At 41.6% G+C, this 25,558-nt stretch overlaps 1 protein-coding gene across 2 annotated transcripts in view; it reads left to right on the top strand.

Moving 5' to 3' along the window:
* The window catches only part of SH3GL2 (SH3 domain containing GRB2 like 2, endophilin A1), a 680,775-nt gene that overhangs the window by 272,732 nt on the left and 382,485 nt on the right, over nucleotides 1–25,558 (top strand). The window contains exons 9-10 of one of the 2 annotated variants that reach the window (XR_013829293.1): nucleotides 1,431–1,548; nucleotides 2,663–2,788. The exons of the other annotated variant lie outside the window; for it this stretch is intronic. The gene's annotated coding sequence lies outside the window, so the exon portion shown is untranslated. The remainder of the gene's footprint in view (nucleotides 1–1,430; nucleotides 1,549–2,662; nucleotides 2,789–25,558) is intronic. 2 annotated transcript variants of the gene reach the window in all.

Here is a 25,558-nt window from a genome sequence, read left to right as displayed (position 1 = left end):
TAGCATATCTGGGTATCCAATGGATACCTAGTGAAATAACGTGTGATGTTCAGAGAGAGACCTGAGTTCCTGCTCTTGTCGTAAAAAGTACGGCATAATAATCCAGTTAAGACACATGTGATTAGCAACTTACAATGACTGCATGTGTGCAGTATGGGAATTAAACTGTGGTCTGCCCCCAGCTTTCTGAAGCTAAGCTGAAAAGAAGTTGTAGGTCATAGTATCTCATCTTAAACAACAGCCTTCAAGAAATGCCATCTCCAGAAACAATAACAAAAGTTACAAAGTCTAAACAATGTACTTGGAGTAATTTTTAAAGCCGATTTACTGAGGTATAATTTTACATACCGTGAAATTTACCTATTTGAGATATACAGTTTAATTATTTTTAGTATATTTATAGAATCGTGTACCGCCATTGAAATCTAGTTTTAGAACATTTCCATCACCCCAAAGGGATCGTGCCCATTTGCAGTCAATTCCGCTTCTACCCCCGCCTCCAGGCAACCTCTAATCTGTGAGTAGGGTTGTTTTAAGGCATAAAAATTGAGACATCTTAGTTAAGTGGAAAAGATAATGATTTAATTGATAAATGGTACTGGCATAGTCGGCTATCCATCTGGAAGAATATCCCGTCTTACTTGCTCACCGCCATGAATCTTGTCACCTCTTCCTTAACACTCTGCAGAGCAGCTCCGGCCTCTCACCTCACTTACTGTGGACTATCATCCTATCTAAGCTGGTAGGAGCTGTCGCAGTGACCTGTTAGGATGGCTCGAGGTGTTGAATGCAGGGTCACAAGAGAGTCCTCCCAAGCCAGTAAACGCTCCACCTGCCAGCCTTACATTCTGCACACCCACCCCCACTTCAGCACGCTCACTAGAGATCCACTCCCACATGTCTTCCCCCAGTTCCTGCCAGTTCACACCAGCCGCCTCTTCTTTCACTGTGGAGACTCTTGCTCCCAGACCAGGGACTGGATTTCTGGGTTCTGGGTGTGCTGAGCTCTGAGCTGTTTATTAGCCTGGAAGCAGGGAGAAGCAGCAGGCTCTGCAGGTGGAGTCTTTGTAGGGGCTCCAAGGAGGGGAGGCTGCTCTGCTCTGACAAAGTGGAGGGAGGATGGGCCTCTCGCAGATGGGATGATTCAGAGCGCTCGGGAGTTTAGGGTTCTGAGCCTTGTCTACCTGAACGGCTCCATCCTAGTCCTCTGGGTCCCACTCTCCTGACTTTGACAGAAGGGAACTGTCAAGGCTGTATAATCAGTTTTCTTTGTAGCTTTGCCTCCTTGGCGGATTTTGAGTTGATTTCCAGTGAAGTCCGCCCTACAGTTGCAGGAGATAAGGGTTTCCTAAGCGCCTCCCTGGAGGCCCTCTGTTTTTTACAGTTTATGGCTGGTTGACCTGTAGCTATCTTTTTTTTTTTTCCCCAAGATATTCAAACAGTTACCAAAGCAACGAACACCATAGCCACAGCCGTCATAATTACCATTTCACTGTGCTGTTCAAGTGTTCTTCACCTTCCACCAGTGCCTAATCCTATTACCCCAAGGTAAGAGTTCATTGTGATGCTTTGTCCCTCAAACGGCCACCGTAAATGGGGCCCTTGCCATCTGACCAGTGGGTAGGCAGTCAGCTGCCGAATCCTCCTCCGAGAGTTTGCTTTCCAGGCCATTTCTGGTACTACCTTTCTTAGCCTGGTACCCCAATATCCAGAGACTGAAACGAAGGCTTGCATGCGGGTGGGTTTGGAGGGAACTGTAATTCCAGGAAGCAGGAAATCAGGATAGGGAATCCACAAAAGACAAAGATACATTTTTGAGCTATTTTACTGCTTTGCAATTAGTTTGATCCCACTGGATTCTACCAAGGAGAAATATTCTCTTGGGGAATGAAAGGGCTAAGCACTGATCTATTGGCCCCTATGCCCTACACTTTTGGGTTTCTCATGGCCAAGGATAAGAGTGGGTTCCCAAGGGGTGAGGGGTAAGCAGCCTTAACCCGAAGCAAGGCTCTTATCTATCTCCCTGCATCTGTGCAAAGCTAGTCAAAGCTTGCGTGGAAGTGGATGCTGCAGCTTTTTGGCTGCAGTAAGAAGTCGGGGAAGAGGATTTTGAAGTGCACACCATACCTACCCCGCACCTCATGCAGCTTCTACTCCATCCATTTTGGCCCTTCTCTCCTCAGATCTTGCAGCTCTTCTTATAACCAAGGGATTATCTACCACGTTGGGATAAGCCCCTAACCTGGAGGAAGTATATTCTTGCTGGCATCTTTTGAACCCCTGAACCAGCTTATTAAGCATATCCCCTGGCACAGCTTCTTCCTAAATGTCTCCTCACCCGATTTCTTTATTTTGGATGACCCTTGGATGTTTCCTGAGACTGAGGATTAGATACCCCTGCTAATTTTGCTCAAAATGTCATTATCCGTACTGCTGTTGTTTCCATTAATCTTGTTTTGTGTGACATGATGGAGGAGAACTGGAAATTTCTGTCTCGTGCTGCCATGTTTATACTGGAAGTCCTACTCTGATTCTTTTAATCACACAGAGATGGAAATGTCAGGTCCCTGAGTGAGAGGCAAGGTAGAAGGTTTCACGCTCTCCTGTGTTACCATCCATGCAGGGCCTAACACTACTTAGATACTAACCTTGTTGATTTTAGCCCCTGCTGAAGGCAAGATGTTTCAATTGTCTTCACAATCCTGGCTCCAGAGCTGGTGTGAGTCCCTTGGTGATGGTCGGTGGGACTTTGTCTGCACGCCAGCCAAGCCTCCGTGGTAGCCACCAGGTGAGTGTTCCCTAGGAGTGGGGGGAGTACATGTTCTGACATATTTTATTATTTTTCCTCAGGGTAGAAAATATAGGCCCGCGGTGATGTCTAATTGCAACTCTCTGACCTCATTTGTGGCAGATATCTCCCTGTGCTTTTATAGAAACATAAAAATCAAGCAAGCATGATTTCTAACCAAAGAGAGACTTTTAAACATTTTTTTCTTTCATTGCTGTGTATGAGTGGCCTGTTTCCTAAGAAAGGTCTCAAATGTTTCAAGTATCTTGTTCAAAAATCCACAGGCAATAGTCTGTCAATCCCTTCTGCTTCACAGGAGGGATTTTTCCAAGGGTTTCCCATAGCTCCTGACATATATTATCTCATTTAATCCACACAACAAACCCAAGAGAAAGGTGTTGTCAGCCAGTTCTATATATGAAGGAACTGGGACTCAGAATTCTAACTCAAGTTTTTCTGACTCCAAAGCCCATACTCTTCTGGTACCATAGGACACAGCATTTCACATAACTTGTATTTTGTGGATGAGGAACACAAGTCCCCAGATTCAAAACACACGACCCCCTCCATTTACGAGTTTTGTTATGTTGGGTAAACTACTTAAACTCTCTGCGCCTCATTTCTTTTTTTATAAAACGGGGATAAAATAATACCTGCTTCATTGTTGTGGTAGGTTGTTGAGGATTAAATGAGTTAACATGAGAAGTGTTTAAAACAGAGTGACACAGGGAACTCCCTGGCAGTCCAGTGGTTAGGACTCTGCGCTTTCACTGCTGAGGGCATGGGTTCGATCCCTGGTTGGGGAACTAAGATCCCATAAGCTGCATGATGCAGACAAATTAAAAAGTAAAATAAAATAACGACACAGAGTGGGCATGCCATGTGGTTTAATAAAACCAGACCAAGGTTCTGGGACTAAAATCAATTCTTCTGACTCCTGCCCCAAAGTCTTCCTCTGTGAAGCGTCTCTGAAATGGTAACTAAAGTCAGTGGGAAAATGCATTATACTTTCCAAATGCTTTATGCACCTTTATTCAGCAAACATTTACAACATTAAACAGTGACAATTTATGTCTTTGGTTATTTGGACACTGCAGTCAGTGTAGAATAATTCAAATCCATTCACTAGAAGACCATTTATTGTTCATGCCAGGGAGAGAGCAGGAGATCATAAGGTTGGAGCTAATGGATCTTTAAAGAATGGAGGTAGCAAACTGGGGAGACCAGGTAAATGGAGGCTGAACAGGCCAGACAAGCCATATTTGTCCTACACATTGTAGTGGTGAAAGTCTTCACTGCAAGTGACAGTAACCTAAGGTGAACCAAAACAAAAACAAAGAGAGGAAGGAATTGGTACATGTGATTGGTAAGTTCAAGGATAGCACTCACTTCAGGCAAGACTAGATCTAGGGACTTGAGCAATGTCATTGGAACTTACCCCACCTTTCTTTCCCCCTCATCTCTTCTTGTTTCTTGTTTCCTAATAATTTATTGGCTTCATTCTGTACTGCCAGAGACAACTCTTTGTACATCATGGGGAAAATGATTACTGACACATCCATGTCTTCATCCTTACAGGAAGGAGAGCACTTTCTCTTCAATATCCAAATAGAAAAATCTCATGGAAGAACATCAGTTGGCCCCGCTTGGATCTGTGTCCATCCTTGGACCAGTCACTATGGTCCGGTCACTATTGTTAGTTGGATAGGGTCCCATGAGAGTCCCAGCCTTGGTCGTTGCCCTCCCTCATGGAGTAGGAGAGTCAAGGCTTTGGGCTAGAGAAGAAATAGCTCTCCAGTTAAAAGGGGAATACTAGACAAACAAAAATCAATCAATGTTTCTTGCCCTCTGTATACAGTCTCAGGTTTTCTCAACTGTTTTCTTCTCCTTTCTCCTCAAGTCTATTTCCAAACTGGTTTCTGGCTGTTGGTTTAATTTACCTTCCATAATCTCACGCTTAGACTTAATGTTTACATGTGAACCCCAGACTCCTGACTCCTGTCTGCACCTCAAGGATTATGGCTCAGATGTGTTCTTCCACTCTTTCTGCTTTAGACAACAACCTTAAGTAAGATTTCCTTTCTTGGCAAATCCTATGGAGCCCAGATTCTAGCACCAGTTTCATCTTCCCAATTCCGTTGAGCTTCCCAGAATTAGAGATTTTGTGTGACATGAGAGTATGTTTAGAGTGCATTAGGACTTCCCTGGTGGCACAGTGGTTAAGAATCCGCCTGCCAATGCAGGGGACACAGGTTCAATCCCTGGTCCGGGACGATCCCACATGCCGTGGAGCAGCTAAGCCCGTGCACCACAACTACAAGAGCCTGTGATCTAGAGCCCGCGAGCCACAACTACTGAGCCCGCATGCCACACCTACTGAAGCCCACGTGCCTAGAGCGCATGCTCCTCAATGAGGGAAGCCACCGCAATGATGAGTAGCCCACGCACGCAACAACAGAGACCCAATGCAGCCAAAAATAGATAAATAAATAAATAATCATAGAACACATGTGTCTGATAGTAAGTAGTAAGCCTTCAGTTTATACAACCCACTGAGGGCTGGGATCTCAGGAACACTGGAGTAGGACGCATCTGAGGATTAACAGTGGATCAGAGTAAGAGCATTTCTGTAGCTCAGGACCATTTCTGTAGGTCCTGGGAAAACTGGGACTTTGAGATTAAAAGGGAACAGATTGACTCCAGGGTTGATAAGAAACATGGGGACATCAATACAGCTTCCTTTTACTGGGGGGAGAGGTGGGTATGTCTCTTAAGACTCACTTAAACTGAAGGTTTCTTCTCTGTTCCTTTCTTTTATTGCAATTTGTTGAAGACACAGGATGATACATTTTATAGAGTGTTCTCAGTAATTTGGTATTTGGATCTAGACAAGTGACTTGATCAAATTCAAGCTTGAGTTTTTAGCAAGACTACCTCGTAGGTAGTGTGTTCTTTCTTTAGGAGGCATTTAATCTTTGATCATATATATCTTTTTGTGATTTTGGCAGTCATTGAAAATCATTCTTTAGATACATGAATAGAAGTTGCAAAGTACTGATATTCTAATTCTGTTATTCCTTCTACACTTATTTTCTAGAATACTTTTATAAAAAGAAACTTCCTTTTATCAACTATTTTTTTTTCCTAGTGGTACACTGTATACAGGAAAGGCAGGATAAATTCTTGATTCCTTTTTCTGTTTTCCTGTTTTCAAGATAGTTAATTCATTAGCATTTCCAATAGTGACCAATAGATTTTGTAAGTATCGTTATGAACTCATGGCTCTAAACATATTTAATATGTTTCAGTTCATTGAAGTTATCCTTATTGATACTCAGATTGCCCCTCTTTTGGCCAGTGTGAATCCCTTTAAGTTGGCATCTGAGTCCTTTTAATACAACCTTAGGAGTCTCTGCTAACTTCCGCGCTTTCTAGTGAAATGAGATATATGGGCTCATCTGGCAGGTTTCTTGCCCCAAAACTGGAATCGGCCATTTCTTCAAGGAGCCCTGGTTCCTTTGAAAAGTAGATCTCAAGACCACAGCCGAAGTGCTAGGGACTTATTTTATCTTCTGAATTAACAAGAAGGCAAAGTTATTCAATTACGATCTACTTAAGTAACATCAAGGCTCTGAAGGTTACTAGTTCTACGAAAAGGCCCTATAGATTTTCAGAAATTTTGGACAGTATATTAATCAGGGTTCTCCAGAAAAATAGAAAATAGAACCAATAATCTGTCTATCCATCCATCCATCCATCTATCCATCTACACATATATATAAAGAAAATTTTTTAATGAGGAATTGGCTCATATGATTATGGAGGCTAAGTCCCACAGTCTGCAGTCCACTAGCTAAAAACCCAGGAAAACCAGTGACGTAATTCCAGTCCCAGTCTGAAGGCCTGAGAACCAGGGAAGCTGATGGTGTAAATCCCAGTCCAAGGGAAGGAGAAAACTGAAGTCCAGTTTAAGTGGATAGGCAGGAAGGAAATGAATCCTCCTGCCTCTGCTATTTGTTCTGTTCAGGTGCTCAGTGGATTAGATGATGACCACCCACACTGCGGAAGGCTAGCTATTGTAATGAATGCACACATTCAAATGCTCATCTCATCCAGAAGCGCCCTTACAGACACACCCAGAAATAATGTTTCATCTGGCCCTGTGGCCCAGTCAAGTTGACACAAAAAATTAACATCACAGAGAGTATGTTTGACAATATGGGTGTGTTTAAATACTTTTGTGAAATGCCCCCTAATTATCTCAAGAAGGTCTTCAGGGGCTTTTTAAAGATTCAGGCTCTTATCCTCCAGAAGGGTTGAAGCTGAGGTATGATGAGAGGCCCCTGGGACTGCTGACTGGGTGAGATGTACTAAATGAACAGAGAAATCAAACTGTGGTTCAAGTATAAGCCTAAAATTGAAGTCACTGGGCTAGATGCTTCAAATTGCAGGCATTGATTTGCAAGAGCAAGCTGTTTTTCACAGGGGTAGCCCTATGTAATTGGTCTCAGGAGGACTGGCAGCTTGGATTGATTTCTTTAACAATGGTTAAACATTCACCCAAGCAATGCTGGATGCCCGCTAGTGGGAAAGCTTTCTCACAGGCTGAACAGGCCATATCAGTCCCTCTGCATGTTTTTTTGTTTGTTTGTTTTACATGGGTGAACTGTGCAGAAAGCGAAATTTTAATCTCAGTGTACTTCATCTGAGTTCAGCTAGTTGTTGGTGGTAGTGTTCAGCCTACCGTGCTCTGACAGCCTGTTGCAATTATTTCCACCATGGGGCTGGCCGGCCATTCCTGCAGGAGGTCTGGAATGTACCTTTCACTGGTCAAGTTCCTTCCCTGGACATGGCTGGAGGCTGTTCAAGTTGTGTAAAGAGCCATACTCCCCTTTATGAGTGAGTTCATACCACCACCTCCCCTTTATCTTAAAAATATGGCATTTTATATGCGTTTTCTGATGCAGGTCAACTAGAGAGTTTTGGAATCTTTAGCTGGGGGAATTCTAGGCCTTGCACTAAGCATGTTAAGTGCATGAAGACTTTGAGTGACACTTGTCTGTACATCTGAAGGAGGTCATTGACTTTGCTTTCCAAAAATGATTCACTTCATTCTTCGGACCTGAAGATGGACAGTGGACTTTTCAGAAGGCATATCTAAGTTGCAGAGCTGATTGGCTTCTGGGTGAGAATGTCAAATTACAGTTGTATGTTTGGGGCTATCACCAATGTCAGACTAAGGATTTGGAGTGACTAAAATCAACTGGTGGTCAGACCCTGAGATAGTGTGACATCATATTGTCCAGCTAACATTAATAATGTAACTCTTTTTTCTTTAAATTTATTTATTTTTATTTTTGGCTGCGTTGGGTCTTCTTTGCTGCGTGTGGGCTTTTCTCTAGTTGTGGTGCGCGGGTTTCTCATTGTGGTGGCTTCTCTTGTTGTGGAGCATGGACTCTAGGCACGTGGGCTTCAGTAGTTGTGGCACACGGGCTTAGCTGCTCTGCAGCGTGTGGGATCTTCCCGGACCAGGGCTTGAACCCGTGTCCCTTGCATTGGCAGGCGGATTCTTAGCCACTGCGCCACCAGGGAAGCCCAATAATGCAACTCTTAAGTGGTACCTATGCCATGTTTTAAAGCCTCCCTAGCTAGTGCAATACTGAGAAAGCATATTCCTGTGGTATTTTTATGGAGGAGGTTGGCTACAGTGCTTTTACTTCTGAGTAAGCACAGAACTTTCACCTTCGCCTTACATCGATTTATGAAGGAGAGGGAGCTTATTTGGGTCAAAAAAATGACACAGTTAGACAAGCATATGTAAGAGTAGAATTTCTGGTGGGCAGATAAATGAATTATAAACAACATTGATTGAGAGCATATCATGTGACAGGAACAGCTCTAGTATTTTACATGGATGGTTTCTCACACTTCCTTATAACAGCCCAGTTAGGTAAGAGCTGTTGTTGATCCTTGTCTTTGTCCATTCAGGCTGCTATAACAAACATGCCACATACTGGGTGGCTTAAATAAAAACATTTATTTCTCACAGCTCTGGAGGCTGGGAAGTCCAGGACCAAGGCACCAGCAGATGAGGTGTCTGGTAACAGGCTGCTTCCTGGTTCATAGAGATGGATATCTTCTCACTGTGTCCTCACAGGGCAGAAGGGGCAAGAAAGCTCTCTGGAATTTCCTTTATAAAGGCATTAATTCCATTTATGAAGACTCTACTCTCGTGACCTAATCACCTCCCAAAAGCCTCACCGCCCAATGCTATCACTCTGAAAGTTAGGATTTCAACATATGAATTTTGGGAGGAAGCAGACATTCAATCCATAACAACCCCCGTCTTGCAGCTGAGAAAACTGAGGCCCAGAGGAATTAAGTTATGCTGAGTGCATGTTGTTTGCCAGAAACTGCTAAATATATTTTCTAATAGATCTTTATTGGAGTATAATTTCTTTACATTACTGTGTTAGGTTCTGTTTTACAACAAAGTGAATCAACTATATGCATACATATATCCCTATATCCCCTCCCTCTTGAGCTTCCCTCCCACCCTCCCTATCCCACCCCTCTAGGTCATCGCAAAACACCCAGCTGACCTCCCTGTGCTATGCTGCTGCTTCCCACCAGCTAACTATTTTTCATTTGGTAGTGTATATATGTCGTTGGTACTCTCACTTCACCCCAGCATCCCCCCTCTCCCCTGGCATGTCCTCAAGCCCATTCTCTATGTATACGTCTTTATTCCTGCCCTGCCACTAGGTTCATCAGTACCTTTTTTTTTTTTTAAGATTCCATATATATGTGTTAGCATACGTATTTGTTTTTCTCTTTCTGACTTACTTCACTCTGTATAACAGACTCTAGGTCCATCCACCTCACTACATATGACTCAATTTTGTTTCTTTTTATGGCTGAGTAATATTTCATCGTATGTATGTTCTACATCTTCTTTATTCATCTGTCGACAGACATTTAGGTTGCTTCCAAGTCCTGGCTATTGTAAATAGTGCTGCAATGACCATTGTGGTACATGACTCTTTTTGAATTATGGTTTTCTCAAGGTATATGCCCAGTAGTGGGATTGCTGGGTCATATGATAGTTCTGTTTTTGTATCAATTTACATTTCCACCAACAGTGCAAGAGGGTTCCCTTTTCACCACACCCTTTCCAGCATTTATTGTTTCTAGAGTTTTTGGTAATGGCCATTCTGACTAGTGTGAGATGATACCTCATTATAGTTTTGATTTGCATTTCTCTAAGAATTAGTGATGTTGAGCATCTTTTCATGTGCCTCTTGCCCATCTGTATGTCTTCTTTGGTGAAATGTCTATTTAGGTCTGCTGCCGATTTTTTAATTGGATTGTTTGTTTTTTTGATATTGAGCTCCATGAGCTATATGTATATTTTGGAGATTAATCCTTTGTCCATTGTTTCATTTGCAAATATTTTCTCCCATTCTGAGGGTTGTATTTTCTTCTTGTTTATGATTTCCTTTGCTGTGCAAAAGCTTTTAAGTTTTATTAGGTCCCATTTTTTTCTTTTTGTTTTAATTTTCATTACTCTAGGAGGTGGGTCAAAAAAGATTTTGCTGTGGTTTATGTCAAAGTGTTCTTCCTATGGTTTCCTCTAAGAGTTTTATAGTGTCTGGCCTTACATTTAGGTCTTTAATCCATTTTGAGTTTATTTTTGTGTATGTTATTAGGTAGTGTTCTAATTTCATTCTTTTACATGTAGCTGTCCAGTTTTTCCAGCACTGCTTATTGAAGAGGCTGTCTTTTCTCCATTGTATGTTTTTGCCTCCTTTGTCATAAATTAGATGACCGTATGTGCGTGGGTTTATCTCTGGGCTTTCTATCCTTTACCATTGATCTATATTTCTGTTTTTGTGCCAGTACCATACTCTCTTGATTACTGTAGCTTTGTAGTATAGTTTGAAGTCAGAGAACTTGATTCCTCCAGCTCCATTTTTCTTTCTCAAGATTACTTTGGCTATGCGGGGTCTTTTAGGTTTCCATACAAATTGTAAAATTTTTTTTCTAATTCTGTGAAGAATGCCATTGGTAGTTTGATAGGGATTGCATTGAATCTGTAGATTGCTTTGGGTAGTATAGTCATTTTCACAATATTGACTCTTCCAATCCAAGAACAGGGTATATTTCTCCATATGTTTATGTCGTCTTTGATTTCTTTCATCAGTGTTTTATAGTTTTCTAAGTACAAGTCTTTTGCCTCCTTGAGTAAGTTTATTCCTAGGTATTTTATTCTTTTTGTTGCAATGGTAAATGGGATTGTTTCCTTGATTTCTTTCTGATTTTTCATTGTTAGTGTATAAGAATGCCAGAGATCTCTGTGCATTAATTTTGTATACTGCAACCTTACCAAATTCATTGATTACTTCTACTAGTTTTCTAGTGGCATCTTTAGGATTTTCCATGTATAATGTCATGTCATCTGCAAACAGTGGCAGTTTTACTTCTTTTCCAATTTGTATTCCTTTTATTTCTTTTTCTTCTCTGATTGCCATGGCTAGGACTTCCAAAACTATGTTGAATAAGAGTGGCGAGAGTGGACATCCTTGTCTTGTTCCTGCTCTTAGTGGAAATGCTTTCAGTTTTTCACCATTGAATATGAGGTTTGCTGTGGGTTTGTCATATATGGCCTTTATTATGTTGAGGTAGGTTCCCTCTATGCCCATTTGCTGGAGGGTTTTTATCATAATTGGGTGTTGAATTTTGTCAAAAGCTTTTTCTGCATCTACTGAGGTGATCATATGGTTTTTATTCCTTAATTTGTTAATATGGTGTATCACATTGATTGATTTGCGTATATTGAAGAATCCTTGCATCCCTGGGATAAATCCCACGTGATCAAGGTGTATGATCCTTTTAATATGTTGTTGGATTCTGTTTGCTAGTATTTTGTTCAGGATTTTTGCATCTATGTTCATCAGTGATATTGGTCTGTAATTTTCTTTTTTTGTGATATCTTTGTCTGGTTTTGGTATCAGGGTGATGGTGGCTTCGTAGAATGAATTTGGGAGTGTTCCTCCCTCTGCAGTTTTTTTGGAAGAGTTTGAGAAGAATCAGTGTTAGCTCTTCTCTAAATGTTTGTTAGAATTTGCCTGTGAGGCCATCTGGTCCTGGGCTTTTGTTTTTTGGAAGATTTTAAATTGCAGTTTCAATTTCATTACTTGTGATAGGTCTGTTTATATTTTCTATTTCTTCCTGGTTCAGTCTTGGAAAATTGTACCTTTCCAAGAATTTGTCCATTTCTTTGTGGTTGTCCATTTTATTGGCATATAGTTCTTTGTAGTAGTCTCTTAAAATCCTTTGTATTTCTGTGGTGTCAGTTGTGATTTCTCCTTTTTCCTTTCTAATTTTATTGATTTGCATCCTCTCCCTTTTTTTCTTGATGAGTCTGGCAAAGGGTTTATCAATTTTGTTTATCTTCTCAAAGAACCAGCTTTTAGTTTTATTGAACTTTGCTATTGTTTTCTTCATTTCTATTTCATTTATTTATGCTCTGATCTTTATGTTTTCTTTCCTTCTACTTTCTTTGTTCTTCTTTCTCTAGTTGCTTTAGGTGTAGGGTTAGAGTGTTAATTTGAGATTTTTCTTGTTTCTTGAGGTGAGCTTGAATTGCTATAAACTTCCCTCTTAGAACTGCTTTTGCTGCCTCCCATAGGTTTGGGTCATCGTGTTTCGTTGTCGTTTGTTTCTATGTTGATTTTTTATTTCTTCTTTGATTTCTTTAGTGATCTCCTGGTTATTTTGTAGCACACTGTTTAGGCTCCATGTATTTGTGTTTTTTACAGTTTTTTTTTCCCGTAATTGATTTCCAGTCTCATAGCGTTGTGGTCAGAAAAGATGCTTGATATGATTTCAATTTTCTTAAGTTTTCTGAGGCTTGATTTGTGACCCAAGATGTGATCTATCCTGGAGAATGTTCCGTGTGCACTTGAGAAGAAAGTGTATTCTGCCACTTTTGGGTGGAATCTTCTATAAATATCAATTAAATTTATCTGGTCTGTTGTGTCATTTAAAGCTTGTGTTTCCTTATTTATTTTCTGTTTGGATGATCTGCCCATTGGTGTAAGTGGGGTGTTAAAGCCCCCTACTATGATTGTGTTACTGTTGATTTCCCCTTTCATGGTTGTTAGCATTTGCCTTATGTATTGAGGTGCTCCCATGTTGGGTGCATAAACATTTATAATTGTTGTATCTTCTTCTTGGATTGATCCCTTGATCATTATGTAGTGTCCTTCCTTATCTCTTGTAACAGTCTTTATTTTAAAGTCTATTTTATCTGATATAAGTATTGCTACTCTAGCTTTCTTTTGATTTCCATTTGCATGGAATATCTTTTTCCATCCCTTCACTTTCACTCTGTGTGTGTCCCTAGGTCTGAAGTGGGTCTCTTGTAGACAGCATATACATGGGTCTTGTTTTTATATCCATTCAGCCAGTCTGTGTCTTTTGGTTGGGGCATTTAATCCATTTACATTCAAGGTTATTATCGATATGCATGTTCCTATTACCATTTTCTTAATTGTTTTGGGTTTGTTTTTGTGGGTATTTTTCTTCTCTCATGTTTCCCACCTGGAGAATTTTCATTAGCATTTGTTGTAAAGCTGGTTTGGTGCTGCTGAATTCTCTTAGCTTTTGCTTGTCTGAAAAGCTTTTGATTTCTTTGTCAAATCTGAATGAGATCCTTGCTGGGTAGAGTAATCTTGGTTGTAGGTTTTTCTCTTTGATCACTTTAAGTATATCCTGCCACTCCCTTCTGGCCTGCAGAGCTTCTGCTGAAAGATCAGCTGATAACCTTATGTGGATTCCTTTGTATATTATTTTTTGTTTTTCCCTTGCTGCTTTTAATATATTTTTTAATTTAATTTTTGTTAGTTTGATTAATACGTGTCTTGGTGTATTTCTCCTAGTGTTTATCCTGTATGGGACTCTCTGTGATTCCTGACTTAGGTGAATATTTCCTTTCCCATGTTAGGGAAATTTTCCACTATAATCTCTTCAAATATTTTCTCAGACCATTTCTTTTTCTCTTCTTCTTCTGGGACCCCTATAATTACAATGTTGGTGCATTTAGTGCTGTCCCAGAGGTCTCTGAGATTGTGTTCAATTCTTTTCATTCTTTATTTTGCTCCTTGGCAATTATTTCCACCATTTTGTCTTCCATCTCACTTATTTGTCCTTCTCCCTCAGTTATTGATTCCTTCTAGTGTATTTTTCATTTCAGTTATTGTGTTGTTCATCTCTGTTTGTTTGTTCTTTAGTTCTTCTAGATCTTTGTTAAACATTTCTTGTATTTTCTCAATCCGTGCCTACATTCTATTTCCGAGATACGGATCATCTTTACTGTCATGACTCTGAATCTTTTTCAGGTAGATTGCCTATTTCCTCTTCATTTATTTGGTCTTGTAGGATTTTACCTTGCTCCTTCATCTGTGACATATTTTTTACTCTTTTTTTTTTTTTTGATGAGTGGGATTGCATTCCTCTCTTACTGGTTGTTTGGCCTTAGGCTTCCAACACTGGAGTTTGTAGGCTGCCAGGTAGAGCTGGGTCTTGGTGCCGAGATGAGGACCTCCAGGAGACCTCACGCGATGAATATTCCCTGGGGTCTGAGGTTCTCTGTTAGTCCAGTGGTTCGGAGTTGGAGATCCCACCACAGGAGCTTCGGCTGGACCCCCATCTTGTGAACCAAAATCATGCAAGCCACTTGGGGTGGCAAAAACAAAAAAAAAGGAGAACAATAGCAAAGTAAAAAATAAAATTAGGAAACTAACAGTTATGTTAGAAAGAATATAAAAATAAATATATGGATAAAACAACAACCAGAAGGTAAAATAGAACCACAATAGTAAAGAGGAGGAGGAGAAAAAAAAAAAGGTGGAAAAGGCCTTGGCTGTGGAGGGCAGGGCCTAAGCAGAGATGGGGTTTGGGGTGGTGGGTGGTGCCTATGCTTAGGATTCACAGGGCTGGAAAAGGCCCTGGGGGCTGTGGGTGGAAGGGCTTAGGCTCAACAGAACAGATGGGGCCCAGGCATGCCTCCTGCCTCTGGTCTCAGAGGGCAGGGGACCCCACCTGGGAGCCCAGCAGGTTTCCCAGTCTCGAGTGGGTGGAGCAAACGTCCTTCACTCCTCTCCCTCACTTCCTGTCCAGAGGGGCCCCTCCTGCCTGCCTTTCCTCTTCTCCCCCAGCCTCCCTCCTATGCCCCCAGGACCAGCATGGCCCAGAGGGGCCCTCTGAGAGCATAGGACCCGGCCCAAGAACTGGGCAGACTTCCCCAGCCGATCGGGCAGGGAAAATGCTGGGCATACTCCCCCCTGATCTGAGACCCCGAGGGTCCCTCCAGGCATGGGAACCCCTCCCCCTTCTCAGCCGACCCTCAGGGGTGTTGATCCTGTCCAGCCTCCACTTCTCCTCCCCGCTCAGTCCAGCCACATCCTACCAATTCTCCTGGGGCTTCCTTCCGTTTCCTTGGGCGTCGAGGTCCCTCACCAGTGTCTGGCAGGTGAACTAGTTGTGGGGAGATGGGAACTCCATGTCTTCTGTGCTAAATAGTTTACTTGGATTATTTCACATAATTCCTTACAATTACCTGATAAAGTAGAACTATTAGTAATCCCCATTTTATGTATGAGGAAACCAAGGCACAGAGGTTTAATTATTTCCCTAAGATCACACAGGGTGAATAGCAGAGCTAGAATTTGAGCTGCAGAGAGTCCAGCCCTCTTAAAGGGCCCATTTGTTCTTGGGATTGTTTTAGCCTCTTAGGATTTATTTCTCATGTAGCAGCTGTGTTTGAGAGGAGGGGACATCAACTTTAAAAAGTCCTATAAAACAAGGGTAGGTTTCAGGGCAAAAGAAGCAGGAATTGGCATTGTCCTGGCTCTGTAGGGTCCACATGGCCCCACTGTGGCTGGAAGCGCACCCTCTGGGTGCCAAGAGGGCCACATGGAGAATCCCAGCTCTGGGTTCAGGCCTCACTGACAATTTCCATGCAACAAGCCCTTTGAAAACCATGTCACCCAGAAAGCCTGCAGTGCTTTCTGATGGGCTATTATTATTGCTAATAATACTTTGTAACTGAGTAACTTTCTGAAGTGGGTTGGTCCTCTTCTCCTCCTCCTCCCCCTCTTCCCCCCTCTTCTTGTTACTTCTCCCCATCCTCCCCCTCCTCCTGTTAAGGCAACTCTAAAACAAGAGAGCCCAAACAGAGCATCAGGGGGGCATAATGGAAAGGCCACCAGGTGGGGTCTGAATGATGAGGGCTTGCATGTCACTTCCTTCCTCCTGGATCTTGATTCCTCATCTAAAATGATGTGTTAGGCTAGGCCAAGAGTCCCAGTCAGAATCTCTGGTGTGTGATCCTGAAATCATTCGTAGACACTCCATGGGTGAGAGGCAATTTTGAGAACCACTTCCTGAGAGGAGTAAGGTCAGTGTCCTCCAAGTTTTCTGTTGCTGCTTTCAAACCACAGCTCTCCTGTGTTCTTGTAAGGAGAGGCTGAGAGGCTCATGTATCTGTCTCTCCCTGTCTTTATCGTTCCTTTCTGTCAGTCACCACCCACCACCTTCACTGATGATTTTGACAAGTGGCTCAGAGACTTCTTTCCACTGTCTCCTGATCATCCTGGTTACTTTCACGCTAGCCAGTTCAACTTTCTAGCCTAGTTGCTTGGTGTTTTCACTTCCCCTCCATGACCACCACCTAGAACTGCATTGCCTCAGAGATCTTGAACAGCAGTAGTCTACTCTTGACCTACATTCCATGGTCCCCGTTGTAACTGGTCTCTAGCTAGTACCCTTGTCTGCTTCATCCCTTTATCTTTCTGCCATGTCTCTGGCAGCATCCCATTCCATCCCATGATGCAGCTGTGTGCTTTCTTCCCTGCCCTAGGGCCGCCAGGCTTACTGGAAAAAATAACACGGATGCATGCCATAACATTATGTGAGTGTTTTCTAACTCTAGCCAAGGACTTAACATTGCTAGGAGTACTTCTCTGTTCCCTCTCCCCTTCCTCACAACAGCTGTTTTGGACTTGTACCACAATCCTCAGGGTACCTGTCCTTCCCTTATGCCATCTATATCATTTTTAGTAGACATTCTTTCTGTTCAGCTGGAGAAATCCTTAAATTCCTGCCCTGCCTCAAAGAGATTTTCTTCTCTTGTGAAGGTTGATGCATTTTCAACCTGAATTTTGGATTCTACCTCCATGACAGAATAATTTATTGTGATGTTAATTTGTGCTTGCCCTATGTTCCTCACCCATCCCCAGGCCCACGACCCCCCATCTCAGGGATGGTTTGTGGCAAATGGAGGAACAGAGGTTGCTGGAATCCCTGTTCTCTGTAAATACTCAAGTTTATGGAAAAGGGGGCAGGTAGAGAAGGGCTGGCCTGTAAAGGCAAGAAGAGAGGAGAATGATTTCTCACAGATCAGGAGGATCCTAAAGGTAGAAAGGAGAGGAGAATTCCCCTGAATGATGGGGACTCAGTGGTAGGGCCCTGGGGAATAGTGGGTTGTCTATGTGACAAATCTAAGGATGCCCACCCCCAGGCCTGTGGGCTCACAGTCTCCCTCAAAGCAGATTGGGCCCTGCAGGCTTGAAGAGTGAGCATCTCTGCACTCTATGCTAACCAGTGTGGTCAACAACCAGAATGGCTTCTAGATGTTTTGATGCTAGGAACTTGCATGATTTGGGGAGGGAGGAGGACCCCATTATTGACTGGGATTGAATTTTCCACCAAAGAGTTAATTTGCTTTAGAAGGAACTGTGATCTGAAATGGTTTGTAAAGTTTACGCTTCCAACTCCCCCCACCAGAAACTTCAGGGTCTCACCTCTTCAATTAACACCTCAACCCCCTCTCTCATACCTCTGCCCACATCCTCTGCTGGTTCCTTCCCCTCAGTATGTAAGCACATTGAAACCTCCCACATCTTGAAAAGATACCCTTCTCTGGGACCCATGCCTTCCCTAATTATCCTTCCATCTCTCTCTTCCTTTTCACAGGCTTCTTCCTGAAAGGACATCTACTTGGGTCATATCCGTTTCATCTTTTCAATGTCACCAACACTTGCTTCTTACCCAGTGCTCACCAAGGGTTAAGGTCACCAAGGGTGTCATTTCACTTATCTCCTCTGAAGTAGGATGTTTCCTTCTGGAACCTTTGTTTCTTTGCCATTGGGGAAACACTTCATTCTCTTTACTCTCTCCCTTTGGCATTCTTAGAATCAATGGAGCTTTCATTCCTATCTGTCTCTGAATGTTGACCATCACAGTGTTTCTTCCCTGACCCTCTCCTCTTGTCTCCCTTACTCTAAATATGCTCCAAGGAGAGTGACCAGATCTGCTTCCATGGCTTCAATAACCATGTCCTTAGAGATACGTTGAAAATCTTTATCTTAAATCCAGATCTTCTGAGCTCCAGATATAAAATTCAACTGCCCTCTGGGCTCCACTTGACTCCTGAAACTCAGCGTGTCCCAAGCAGAATTCATCATTTCCCTCCCATCCATGACCTGCTCCTTCTCCGAAATTCTGCATATCCAGGAGCGACCTACCTACTTGGAATTCACTCTTGACTTCTCCCTTCATCTCATCTTCAAGCTCCCTAAATAACCAAATACTGTCCATTTTACTTTCTAAACATTTTTTTTTTCTCCCTTCTCTTCCATTCTTAGCAGTTCAGAGGCAAGGTCCTAATCTCTGCCTCCCTCCCCATCCACACTTGCACTTTTTTTCTTATTTTTTTTAAATTTATTTTTGGCTGCATTGGGTCTTCGTTGTGGTGCATGGGCTTCTCATTGTGGTGGCTTCTCTTGTTGTGGAGCATGAGCTCTAGGTGCGTGGACTTCAGTAGTTGTGGCTCACGGGTGTAGTTGCTCCATGGCATGTGAGATCTTCCCAGACCTGGGCTTGAACCCATGTCCCCTGCATTGACAGGCACATTCTTAACCAGTGCACCACCAGGGAAGTCCCCACACTTGAACTTTTACAAGTATCCTAACTGCCCTCAGGCTTCTTATCTTGTCCTCTTCCATTCGTTCTCTGATACTTATCAGCCTTCTTAAAAACTTTCCATTATTCCTCATGTCATAGAATATGAGTTTTATCAGTGAGCACACTTTGGTTAGAAAAAACAATATGTAACCAGGAGTGGCTTAAGCCCTAAGGGCATAAGAGGGCTGCCCCTAGGTTCATCAGAACCACTTTTTTTTTTAGATTCCATATATATGTGTTAGCATACAGCATTTGTTTTTCTCTTTCTGACTTCACTCTGTATGACAGACTCTAGATCTATCCACCTCACTACAGATAACTCAATTTCGTTTCTTTTTATGGCTGAGTAATATTCCATTGTATATATGTGCCACATCTTCTTTATCCATTCATCTGTCGATGGACACTTAAGTTGCTTCCATGTCCTGCTATTGTAAATAGAGCTGCAATGAACATTGTGGTACATGACTCTTTTTGAATTATAGTTTTCTCAGGGTATATGCCCAGTAGTGGGATTGCTGGGTCATATGGTAATTCTATTTTTAGTTTTTTAAGGAACCTCCATACTGTTCTCCATAGTGACTGTATCAATTTACATTCCCACCAACAGCGCAAGAGGGTTGCCTTTTCTCCACACCCTCTCCAGCATTTATTGTCTGTAGATTTTTTGATGATGGCCATTCTGACTGGTGTGAGGTGATACCTCATTGTAGTTTTCATTTCCGTTTCTCTAATGATTAGTGATGTTGAGCATCCTTTCATGTGTTTGTTGGCAATCTGTATATCTTCTTTGGAGAAATGTCTATTTAGGTCTTCTGCCCATTTTTGGATTAGATTGTTTGTTTTTTTGGTATTGAGCTGCATGAGCTGCTTGTAAATTTTGGACATTAATCCTTTATCAGTTGCTTCATTTGCAAATATTTTCTCCCATTCTGAGGGTTGTCTTTTCCATCTTGTTTATGTTTCCCTTTGCTGTGCAAAAGCTTTGAAGTTTCATTAGGTCTCATTTGTTTATGTTTATTTCCATTTCTCTAGGATGTGGGTCAAAAAGGATCTTGCTGTGATTTATGTCATAGAGTGTTCTGCCTGTCTTCCTCTATGAGTTTTATAGTATCTGGCCTTACATTTAGGTCTTCAATCCATTTTGAGTTTATTTTTATGTATGGTGTTAGGGAGTGTTCTAAATTCATTCTTTTACATGTGGCTGCCCAGTTTCCCCAGCATCACTTATTGAAGATGCTGTCTTTTCTCCATTGTATATTCTTGCCTCCTTTATCAAAAATAAGGTGACCATATGTGTGTGGGTTTATCTCTGGGCTTTCTATCCTGTTCCATTGATCTATATTTCTGTTTTTGTGCCAGTACCATACGGTCTGGATTACTGTAGCTTTGTATTATAGTCTGAAATCAGGGAGCCTGATTCTTCCAGCTCCATTTTTCTTTCTCAAGATTGCTTTGGCTATTCAGGGTCTTCTGTGTTTCCATACAAATTGTGAAATTTTTTGTTCTAGTTCCATAAAAAATGACGTTGGTAATTTGATAGGGATTGCATTGAATCTGTGGATTGCTTTGGGTAGTATAGTCATTTACACAATGTCGATTCTTCCAATCCAAGAACATGGTATATCTCTCCATCTATTTGTATCATCTTTATTTCTTTCCTCAGTGTCTTATAGTTTTCTGCATACAGGTCTTTTGTCTCCTTAGGTAGGTTTATTCCTAGGTATTTTATTCTTTTTGTTGCAATGGTCAATGGGCGTGTTTCCTTAATTTCTCTTTCAGATTTTTCATCATTAGTGTATAGGAATGCAAGAGGTTTCTGTGCATTAATTTTGTATCCTGCAACTTTACCAAATTCATTGATTAGCTCTAGTAGTTTTCTGGTAGCATCTTTAGGATTCTCTATGTATACTATCATGTCATGTGCAAACAGTGACAGCTTTACTCCTTTTCTGATATGGATTCCTTTTATTTCTTTTTCTTCTCTGATTGCTGTGGCTAAAAATTCCAAAACTATGTTGAATAATAGTGGTGAGAGTGGACAACCTTGTCTTGTTCCTGATCTTAGAGGAAATGGTTTCAGTTTTTCACCATTGAGAAAGATGTTGGCTGTGGGTTTGTCATATATGGCCTTTATTATGTTGAGGTAAGGTCCTTCTATGCCTACTTTCTAGAGGGTTTTTATCATAAATGGGTGTTGAATTTTGTTGAAAGCTTTTTCTGCATCTATTGAAATGATCATATGGTTTTTCTCCTTCAGTTTGTTAATATGGTGTATCATGTTGATTGATTTGTATATATTGACGAATCCTTGCATTCCTGGGATAAACCCCACTTGATCATGGTGTATGATCCGTTTAATGTGCTGTTGGATTCTGTTTGCTAGTATTTTGTTGAGGATTTTTGCATGTATGTTCATCAGTGATATTGGCCTATAGTTTTCTTTCTTTGTGACACCTTTGTCTGGTTTTAGTATCAGGGTGATGGTGGTCTCGTAGAATGAGTTTGGGAGCGTTCCTCTGCTATATTTTGGAAGAGTATGCGAAGGATGGGTGTTAGCTCTTCTCTAAATATTTGATAGAATTTGCCTGTGAAGCCATCTCGTCCTGGACTTTTGTTTGTTGGAAGATTTTTAATCACAATCTCAATTTCAGTGCTTGTGATTGGTCTCTTTATATTTTCTATTTCTTCCTGGTTCAGTCTCAGAAGGTTGTGCTTTTCTAGGAGTTTGTCCTTTTTTTTGTGGTTGTCCATTTTATTGGCATATAGTTGCTTGTAATAATCTCTCGTGATCCTTGGTGTTTCTGCACTATCAGTTGTTACTTCTCCTTTTTCATTTCTAATTCTATTGATTTGAATCTTCTCCCTTTTTTTCTCGATGAGTCTTGCTAATGGTTTATCAATTTTGTTTATCTTCTCAAAGAACCAGCTTTTAGTTTTATTGATCTTTGCTATTGTTTCCTTCATTTGTATTTCATTTGTTTCTGACCTGATCTTTATGATTTCTTTCCTTCTGTTAACTTTGGGGGTTTTTTGTTCTTCTTTCTCTAATTGCTTTAGGTGTAAGGTTAGGTTGTTTATTTGAGATGTTTCTTGTTTCTTGAGGTAAGATTGTATTGCTATAAACTTCTCTCTAAGAAGTGCTTTTGCTGCATCCCAAATGTTTTGTGTTGTTGTGTTTCCATTGGCATTTGTTTGTAGGTATTTTTTGATTTCCTCTGATTTATTCAGTGATCTCTTGGTTATTTAGTAATGTGTTGTTTAGCCTCCATGTGTTTGTATTTTTTACAGAATTTTTCCTGTAATTGATATCTAGTCTCATAGCGTTGTGGTCGGAAAAGATACTTGATATGATTTCAGCTTTCTTAAATTTACCAGGGCTTGATTTGTGACCCAAGATATGATCTATCCTGAAGAATGTTGCATGAGCACTTGAGAAGAAAGTGCATTCTGTTGTTTTTGGATGGAATGTCCTATAAATATCAGTTAAGTCCATCTTGTTTAATGTATCATTTAAAGCTTGTGTTTCCTTATTTATTTTCATTTTGGTTGATATGTCCATTGGTGAAAGTGGGGTGTTAAAATCCCCTACTATGATTGTGTTACTGTCGATTTTCCCTTTTATGGCTGTTAGCATTTGCCTTATGTATTGAGATGCTCCTATGTTGGGTGCATAAATATTTACAATTGTTATAGTTTCTTCTTAGATTGATCCCTTGATCATTATGTAGTGTGCTTCTTTGTCTCTTGTAATAGTCTTTATTTTAAAGTCTATTTTGTCTGATATGAGAATTGCTACTCCAGCTTTCTTTTGGTTTCCATTTGCATGGAATATCTTTTTCCACCCCCTCCCTTTCAGTCTGTATGTGTCCCTAGGTCTGAAGTGGGTCTCTTATAGACAGCATTTATACAGGTCTTGTTTTTGTATCCATTCAGCCAGTCTATGTCTTTTGGTTGGGGCATTCAGTCCATTTACATTCAAGGTTATTATCAATATGCATATTCCTATTACCATTTTCCTAATTGTTTTGGGTTTGTTTCTGTGGGTTTTTTTCTTCTCTCATGTTTCTCACGTAGAGAATTTTCTTTAGCATTTGTTGGAAAGCTGGTTTGGTGGTACCGAATTCTCTTAGCGTTTGCTTGTCTGAAAAGCTTTTGATTTCTCCATCAAATCTGAATGGTATCATTGATGGGTAGAGTAATCTTGATTGTAGGTTTTTCCCTTTCATCACTTTAAATGTGTCCTGCCTCTCCCTTCTAACTTGCAGACTTTCTGCTGAAATATCAGCTGTTAACCTTATGGGGATTCCCTTGTATGTTATTTGTTGTTTTTCCCTTGCTGCTCTTAATATGTTTTCTTTGTATTTAATTTTTGATAGTTTGATTAATATGTGTCTTGGCATGTTTCTTCTTGGATTTATCCTGTATGGGACTCTCTGCGCTTCCTGGACTTGACTATTTCCTTTCCCACATTAGGGAAGTTTTCAACTATAATCTCTTCAAATATTTTTTCAATCCTTTTCTTTTTCTCTTCTCCTTCTTGGACCCCTATAATTCAAATGTTGGTGTCTTTAATGTTGTCCCAGAGGTCTCTCAGACTGTCCTCAATTCTTTTCATTCTTTTTTCTTTATACTGCTCTGCAGTAGTTATTTCCACTATTTTATCTTCCAGGCCACTTATCCGTTCTTCTGCCTCAGTTATTCTGCTATTGATTCCTTCTAGAGAATTTTTAATTTCATTGATTGTGTTGTTCATCATTGTTTGTTTGTTCTTTAGTTCTTCTAGGTCCTTGTTAAACGTTTCTTATATTTTCTCTCTTCTTTTTCCAAGATTTTGGCTAATCTTTACTATTATTACTCTGATATCTTTTTCATGTAGACTGCCTATTTCCTCTTCATTTGTTTGGTCTGGTGGGTTTTTACCTTGCTCCTTCATCAGTTGTGTGTTCCTCTGTCTTCTCATTTTGCTTAAGTTACTGTGTTTGGGGTCTCCTTTTTGCAGGCTGCAGGTTTGTAGTTCCTGTTGTTTTTGGTGTCTGCCCTCAGTGGTTAAGGTTGGTTCAGTGGGTTGTGCAGGCTTCCTCGTCTAGGGGACTGGTGCCTCTGTTCTGGTGGATGAGGCTGGATCTTGTCTTTCTGGTGGGCAGGACTGTGTCCGGTGGTGTGTTTTGGGGTGTCTGTGGCCTTATTATGATTTTAGGCAGCCTCTCTGCTATTGGGTGGGGTTGTGTTCCTGTGTTGCTAGTTGTTTGGCATAGGGTGTCCAGCACTGTAGCTTGCTGGTCACTGATCGGAGATGGGTCTTAATGTTAAGATGGAGATCCCTGGGAGAGCTTTTGCCATTTGATATTACGTGGAGCTGGGAGGTCTCTGGTGGACCAGTGTCCTGAACTTGGCTCTCCCACCTCAGAGGCACAGGCCTGACACCTAGACAGAGTACCAAGACCCTGTCAGCCACACAGCTCAGAAGGAAAAGGAGAAAAAAAGAAAGAAAAAGTAAAATGAAATAATTAAAATAAAAAATTTTTTAAATTATTAAAAATAAAAAAATTAAAAAGTAATTTTAAAAAAGGAAGAAAGAAAGAATAGAGCAACCGAACCAAAAACCAAATCCACCAATGATAACAAGTGCTAAAAACTATACTAAAAAAACCCTAGAAACAAAAACCAAAACTGACAGACAGAACCCTAGGACCAATGGTGAAAGCAAAGTTTTACAGACAAAAGCACACAAAGAAGCATACACATAAACACTCACAAAAAGAGAAAAAAAAATCTATATATATATAAAAAAGGAAGAGAGCAACCAAATCAATAAACAAATCTACCAATGATAATAAACTCTAAATACTAAACTACAGTAGGCATAAAACCAGAAATAAATCAATGCAGAAAGCAAACCCCATGTCTACAGTTGCTCCCAAAGTCCACCACCTCAATTATGAGATGATTCATTGTCTATTCAGGTATTCCAGAGATGCAGGGTACATCAGGTTGATTGTGGAGATTTAATCTGCTGTTTCTGAGGCTGCTGGGAGAGATTTCCCTTTCTCTTCTTTGTTCGCACAGCTCCCAGGGGTTCAGCTTTGGATTGGGCCCCGCCTCTGCGTGTAGGTCGCCTGAGGGCAGCTGTTCTTCGCTCAGATAGGACGGGGTTAAAGGAGCAGCTGATTCAGGGGCTCTGGCTCACTCAGGCCAGGGGGAGGGAGGGGTGTGGAATGCGCTGCGAGCCTGCAGTGGCGGAGGCTGGCATGACGTCGCACCAGCCTGAGGCGCGCTGTGCGTTCTCCCAGGGAAGTTGTCCCTGTATCCTGGGACCCTGGCAGTAGTGGGCTGCACAGGCTCCCGGGAGGGGAGGTGTGGATAGTGACCTGTGCTTGCACACAGGCTTCTTGGTGGCTGCAGCAGCAGCCTTAGCGTTTCATGCCCATCTCTGAGGTCCGTGTTGATAGACGCAGCTCGCGCCCGTCTCTGGAGCTCGTTTAGGCGGTACTCTGAATCCCCTCTCCTCGCGCACCCCGAAACAATGGTCTCTTGCCTCTTAGGCAGTTCTGGACTTTTTCCTGGACTACCTCCCGGCTAGCTGTGGCTCACTAGCCCCCGTCAGGCTGTGTTTACGCAGCGGACCCCAGTCCTCTCCCTGGGATCTGACCTCTGAAACCCGAACCTCAGCTCCCAGCCCCGCCCGCCCCGGCGGGTGAGCAGACAAGCCTCTCGGGCTGGTGAGTGCTGGTCGGCACT

Source organism: Stenella coeruleoalba (assembly GCF_951394435.1).
Source record: "Stenella coeruleoalba genome assembly, chromosome: 7".
Taxonomy (NCBI): Eukaryota; Metazoa; Chordata; class Mammalia; order Artiodactyla; family Delphinidae; genus Stenella; species Stenella coeruleoalba.
This window is presented reverse-complemented; position numbering and strand designations above follow the sequence as displayed.